This window comes from Polypterus senegalus, chromosome 5 (genome assembly GCF_016835505.1).
Source record: "Polypterus senegalus isolate Bchr_013 chromosome 5, ASM1683550v1, whole genome shotgun sequence".
Classification (NCBI taxonomy): Eukaryota; Metazoa; Chordata; class Cladistia; order Polypteriformes; family Polypteridae; genus Polypterus; species Polypterus senegalus.
Genome location: NC_053158.1, coordinates 164,161,927 through 164,168,648, shown reverse-complemented (window position 1 = coordinate 164,168,648; position 6,722 = coordinate 164,161,927).

Sequence of the window (6,722 nt, the reverse complement as noted above, 5' to 3'; positions counted from 1 at the left end):
AGGTTATATGTTGCCTTTTGAAACCATGTTTCTGTGAACCAGATTTGAAAAGCACATGTAAATGTACTCACCGCTAGTTAAACAATCTATATTTTTTCTGTTTGGTGATAAAACAAAATTTAAAACATCATCATTCGTCTTCTGTGTCCGTGTTCTAGAGGCCACAGTTTATCTGACGTTATTTTTCTCCTGGTGTGGGAAAACCTGCTTTTGATAGTGATAGATATAATCTAGATTCATGCACACAGTCACCCTGAAAATGTACTTCTTGCTTATCTCCAAAACAGCTTGTAACCTTGAACGTGTGCTGAGATGGACTAATCAGCAACACTTAAGGGCCAGGTTTGTAATACTTCTTATTGCTTGCCTTACTAGAAATAGAAAACTTGAAATATAAAATATTCATTAAGTTTTTATAAGCCTATACTTGAAAGGGGTTTTCTCTACTACTGATTTTGTGGGCAATATAAGCTACTGTGTGCAAAAATATGTCAATTACAAGCTTCTAGCATTTGTGCCTTATAATGTATGTTCCTTGTTTCAGAATCAAGTCAACAGGAAAGCCGAAAACAGCAAATATCAGGTTTTACACTATCACTGAATTTCTAGGGAACAATATTGATAGATTCACTCTAACCGAGTCAATGTGTACCAGAATAAGTCCCTTTCCACAGTTCAGAGATGGGCTTAAGAATTCCATCATGGCATATCATGGAATATCTCTTGAAGATGAGCTTTGACATGGACATGGACAACCGAACAAAATATTGCCATTAAGGAGTGAGTCTGTAATGAAGAACTGATAAGTCATTGAGTATGAGTTAGCAAACGTCATAGCGATTACTTATGATTAAGTTAAATTCATTCTTCATTAAAAATTAAACATGAGCAAAATCTGTACACGTTGTATGCGCAAAATGTAGACTCTTGAAATGAAGCTCACTGCATCCAATGGTCCATGTAGAATCTTGAGCTAATGAATCTGGACTAGAAATTTCATAAATACGAATGAACCTACATTTTATGACTCAGAGTCATAACAACTGTCAATAGAATGGAAGCATTTTGATTTGTATTGTTCTCAAGCATCAAAAATACAATGATAACCCAACAGTCTTGTAGGTCCCATCATGTCACCAAACAGCTCTCATATGTCAAGGCATAAACTCCACAAGACCCTTGAAGGTGTCATTTGTTATCTGGCACCATGACATTAGCAGCAGATCCTTTAAGTCCTGTAAATTGTGAGGTGGGGCCTCCATGGATTTGACTTACTTTTTCGGGATATCTTACAAATGCTTGATTGGATTGAAATCTGCGAATTTGGAGGACAAGTCAACACCTTAAACTCTTTTTTATGTTCCTCAAAGCATTTAATACCAATTTTTGCAGAGTGGCAAGGTGTATTTTCTTATTGAAACAGGCCATTAAAGGAATACTGTTACCATGAATGGGTGTAAAAGGTCCGCAAGAGTTTTTAGGTATGTGGTATGTGTCAAAGTGACATCACAATAATCCCAGGACCCAAGTTATTTCAGCAGTACATTATTCAGAGTATCACACTGCTCCTGCTGGCTTGCTTTCTTCCCCATAATGTGTCCTGCAGTCCCCTACACAGTAAGCTATGATATAACGTGGATTATGACACTTTTCTTTCGTAAATGGCATTCAATTTTTTCATCAATTTGTGGTTCAGTCAATGACGCAGGTTCACCGGTTGTCTTTCCTTGGACACTTTTGGTAGTGTGGAAGAAATAATTTTAGGGTAACATAGTATTCATCTTAAAGAATTGGCATAAAGGCTTAATAAATGTCAGAAAACTGTTCAGGCACACCAGGACACCAGATAAAGGTCAAGTGAACAACAAAATAGACCCTGAAATATACTTTTCAACAACCAATTCAAATTTATGCGAAAAAAGAAGAAGGAAGATTTATGATGAGGGACCGGAAATGATGAGTGATGCATGCTGGGAAGGAACCAAGATGGGTTCTGGGATTGATGATATCAATCGGAAGTGGTGATGCGTGTTCAGGAAATCATAGCAGGATCATTGCAGCGGTGCGTGTTTCTTTCTGCAGAATAAAAGAGAGAGGGGTTAGTACTCCGCCAATCTCCTCTGGCATGTGCTTTCACGCTACCGTTTAGGTCCTTACACGGCCCCCTACTCGCACGTGCGTGACATGACCCCCACCTCAGCCCAAACCCATCAGGTTGGGCGGCCCGAACCGAGAGGTCGTGAACCCGGGGGAGGGCATCGGCGTTGGCTTGAAGGGGACCTCGACGATAAGCAACGGTAAACTTGTAAGGCTGCAGGTCCAAAAACCACCTGGTGACTCGGGGGTTCGACTCTTTATGAAGTGCCAATTCCTCTACTCACTCACCTGCTGGTCCGATGTAATGCTGTAGCAGCTCAGTATTTCAGCTTTTAGGAGGTCGTAATTCGTGGCTTCCTCCTCAGGGAAATCGTAATAAGCCTGCTGTGCGGCCCCCTTCAGGTACAGCATTAATATGGACGTCTAATCCATCTTCTGCCACTGATTCCGGGTGGCGGTGCGTTCGAAAATCCTCAGATATGATTCAATATCGTCAGACTCTGTGAGTGGAACGATAGGAGGAGGTGGAGGTCTAGATGGCCAGGTCTTACCGCTTCTGCCAAGGCCAGCTGGACTTTGGTTTCCTCCAACTCACCCTTTGTCACGGCTTGTTCGAGCTGCAGAGTTTGGATTTGGGCTGCCATTCCTTTCAATACAGTGTTGAGGTCCTGTCCTTCAGACATTTTTCGGATGTTTTCTGAATCCTGCCAGCTACGCCACTGTAATAAAGAGACACAACACTTCTAAAGGTTTGGGGTTTTTCCGGCCCTGTATCCTGCAACAAATGAGCCAAAGTAGATTGAACATGAATTGTAGATCTAACAGAGACTGCCATAATGGCGGAATCGGGGAAGATTTATGATGAGGGACCGGAAATGAAGAGTGATGCATGCTGGGAAGGAACCGAGATGGATTCTGGGATTGATGACGTCATCAGGACTCGACAGAAGGAGGGCGGAAGTGGTGATGCGTGTTCAGGAAATCATAGCAGGATCATGGCGGTGGTGCGTCTTTCTTTCTGCAGAATAAGAGAGAGAGAGGTTAGTAGTAGCTGCTATACTGCATAAAGCACTCATTACACATTATTACAAGTCTTTAAAAGCCAGTTTATTCATCTGTTGTACTATTCCCTCTTGTCCTGTGCAGACTACCTCTGTACCCTGTCCAAGCCTCTGTTGTGACTGTTTTTCTCCAGTCAAGTCCTCTCAAGGAAAACATCTATGTGTTCTTTTAAACTCCAAAATTGGAGTTGCTGTAACAGAAACAACTAGGAAGTTGTATGGTGTTCTGTGAATTTAAAATAAGGCACTTTTTTGAATAAATGTTGAGTGCTGTTCCTGTGACTGCCAAAATTGAAGTTCTGTTTGCTCAATTTTTTGTCTTTTGTACAAGTCAACAGCCCAGACGTGACAAGATATACTGTGTACAGTATATTGTCAAGGTCTGGCAAGGTACCAACGCACAGAGTAGCACTATTGTTGAGTCCTTCTCCCAATCCATGCTTAGATCCTAAGATAGTTCCTGCATTTCAGAACAGGTCATTCCCCTGAAGCAAGGCATGTTCAGGCCCAGCAGTACCTGGATGGGAGACCATCTAGGAAAAGCTTGGGTGCTGTTGGAAGATGTGTTGGTGAGGCCAGCAGGGTGCACATACTCCACAGTCTGTATGTGAATCTCAATGCCCCAGTGCAGTGATGGGGACATTGTGCTGTTAAAATGGTGCCATCCTTCAGATAAGATGTAAAACTGGGATCCTGGCTCTCTGGTCGTGAAAACTCCTGAGGTATCCTGATGTCTTGGCCGAATTTCCACATCAGCCTAGTCATCCTTGTCTCCTAATCATCCTCTGTCTCTAATTAGGTATCTCTCTCAGCACTTCATCACCTAACAACTAATGAGTATCATCCACTTGAAAGCTGTACATTACTGGTGGTTGACAGCAGATGTCCAAATAAACATTTTTTGTTTTATTTTCTCTTTAATTAAACAGGGTTACCCTGAGAGTCCCAAATATTTTATCCTTTTGTGTTCTCATTATTACTATATATATATAATATACAGTTATTTTCTTTTTTAATTGACATTTTAAAATTAGTGAGATATTGGCATTGCAAAGGCAGAAAACAGATCCATTTTACCTATTATTATTGTGAGGATATTCTCCTCAGCTTTATAGCCGGTCTGGATGCATTTGCACAAGGAGGATTCCAATAGATTTCGGTTTTTAGAACAGCCAAGGAATCAATGAGCAGTGTTTTATGGGTCTGGGTCTGTCTAATATACTTTCTTTTAAAATTTCCCAATATATAGAAAAACTAGACAATGTGAACATGGGCTTTCACAAGGATGTGCATGTATTTTACTCAGATTTTTTCTACACCTGTTATTTTCTAATGTGCAGGTCACCACTGATTAATAAACACTGGAGAAAGCTGCATGATAATTCACACTCATCATCTGCATTTATGTTTGCTCATTATAATTTTTTCCTAAATGGAAATGGTCTTTCTCAAACAGTCTGTCTCAAAAAATCTCAACAAAACAAGTCTGTGGGGTTTTTATATAATTGCAATTTATAATCACATTTAACATGGATGCCAACTAAGTTTATTGACAGGTAGACTATAATATCACCTGTGTTAAATTGGGCAAAATGAAAGCTGGCAGCCATAGAGGCAGTCTAGTACTGAGTTTGCACCAGTGGTCTAATGATATTCTTATTCATATTATAATTGCGATTTCTAAACTAAATGCACTCACAGTGTAGCGCTCACTTATATGAAATGTAAGACTAATTGCTGTACAATAAGTATGTAACAAGGAGGGTCAGCAAAAAATAATAATGCATCTAGCTGAACTACAAGAGACAATATAAATAGAATAAAGAAGTTTTAATGCTACATAATATGACAATCTCATACCTGTTTAATTAAATACAAAGTGTCAGGACATTTGACTCTCTCTCAGCAGAGCTGAAAACAGTCCTGGACTGAGCACTGATTCATTGCAGGATCCACAGAAGCATATACCCATATTCATAGTGGGCCATTTTGAAATTACCTTTTATCTAACTGGTACTTCTTTGGTGATGTCATAGTTGGCATTGATCACAACAACTGGGACTTTGTTGAACTTTGACTGTGACCTCATCTATTAAAAGCCACCACAGACTCAGAGGGGTTTATTTTCAACAGAAAGCTGTTGTTTTTCATTTCCTCCTGGCCATTTCTCAGTTGTAATGTTAATGTACATGTTTTGGTGCTTGGAAAGCTAAATAGAGTATACTTCAATCCGACAGAGCACAGATGATTGGCATTAGCCTGTAAGTCTTGTCACTTCAGTGTGGTGTGTTCTGGAAAAGCTAAGTATATTGCAGTTAGATTGTGCAGATATTGATTCATATGGGAAAATAACCTTAAGTTTAGTGATAAGGATTCTGAAACATTTTCTGTTTTTTGAAAACTGTAAAATATAAGCATGCTCACAAATGGGAATAAAAACAAGTAAGCCAGGTGTTTTATGTGTGCGAGTAGAGAGGAGGAGAATGGCTGCCTTTTATTAGAAATGTCCCAAAGAATGTTCTTTCAATTGCTGCTACAGACACTTTCATGGAGATTTCACTAGTTGCTGTTTTACTAACCCTTTTGCAAAAAGCTCAGCTTACTCGCTGTCTGGTAAAAAATGGACATTTTGAGAGGAGCTTTTCTCTCTCTCAGCAGCTGGACACTCGCAACGAACCTCTCAGCAGCTCTTTTGTAAATAAAACACTTTCATGACTCTCTCTCTCTGGCAAGAACTTTTTTGTTTTTTCATTTTAGAACTGAGGATATATATAATTTGTAATTAAGGAGCAGGACCATCTGAGAAAGTGTCATCTGCATCCTGTAAAATGGAACTGCATGAACCAACCTGTATAATTCTTTCTATCTTCTTATATAATATGCTACCGTGGCTGTCTGTTTGTGTGTCCAGGATTTTAAATTACCTGTAGCTTGCAAACCGTTTGACCTATTGACCTTAAATTTGGTACACATATATTACGTGACGCCTACTACCGCCTTACAGGGTGATGATTAACCTCCAAGGTTATTACTCTTTTTATTTTATTGTTGAATCCACTCTCGGCAGCGGTCAACAGGGCGGTCGTGTTGCGCATACGTACTAAGTAGTTGCAACAAACTCTGACTTCTTCTGTTGGCATCTTTTCATGTTAAAAGAAAACTGATGAAGAGAAGAAGCGGGCCGCTAGGGTGGAGAAAAGAAGAGCTGCGATGGCCACGGGCCCCAACCGGCTTGAGCCTCCCTGCTCCTCTCCCGTGGTCCTCTCCAGATCCAGGGCGGTTGCCCCCTCATGGCCTGGAGGACGTATACACCACCTCCCGGTCTTTCCAGGCATCCCGGCTAGGTCTGGCCCTCAGCCGCCTGTGACTATATATATATATATATATATATATATATATATATATATATATATACTGTATATATATGTATATATATACATATATATATATATTAGTACTGTACAAAGTTAGAGGTGTCCTAGTTGATAGATTCCCTGAGATCAACCTACCCCTAATCCCACCCCCACCCTCCTCCCTCCTCATTCTCCTGACTCCCAAAAATAC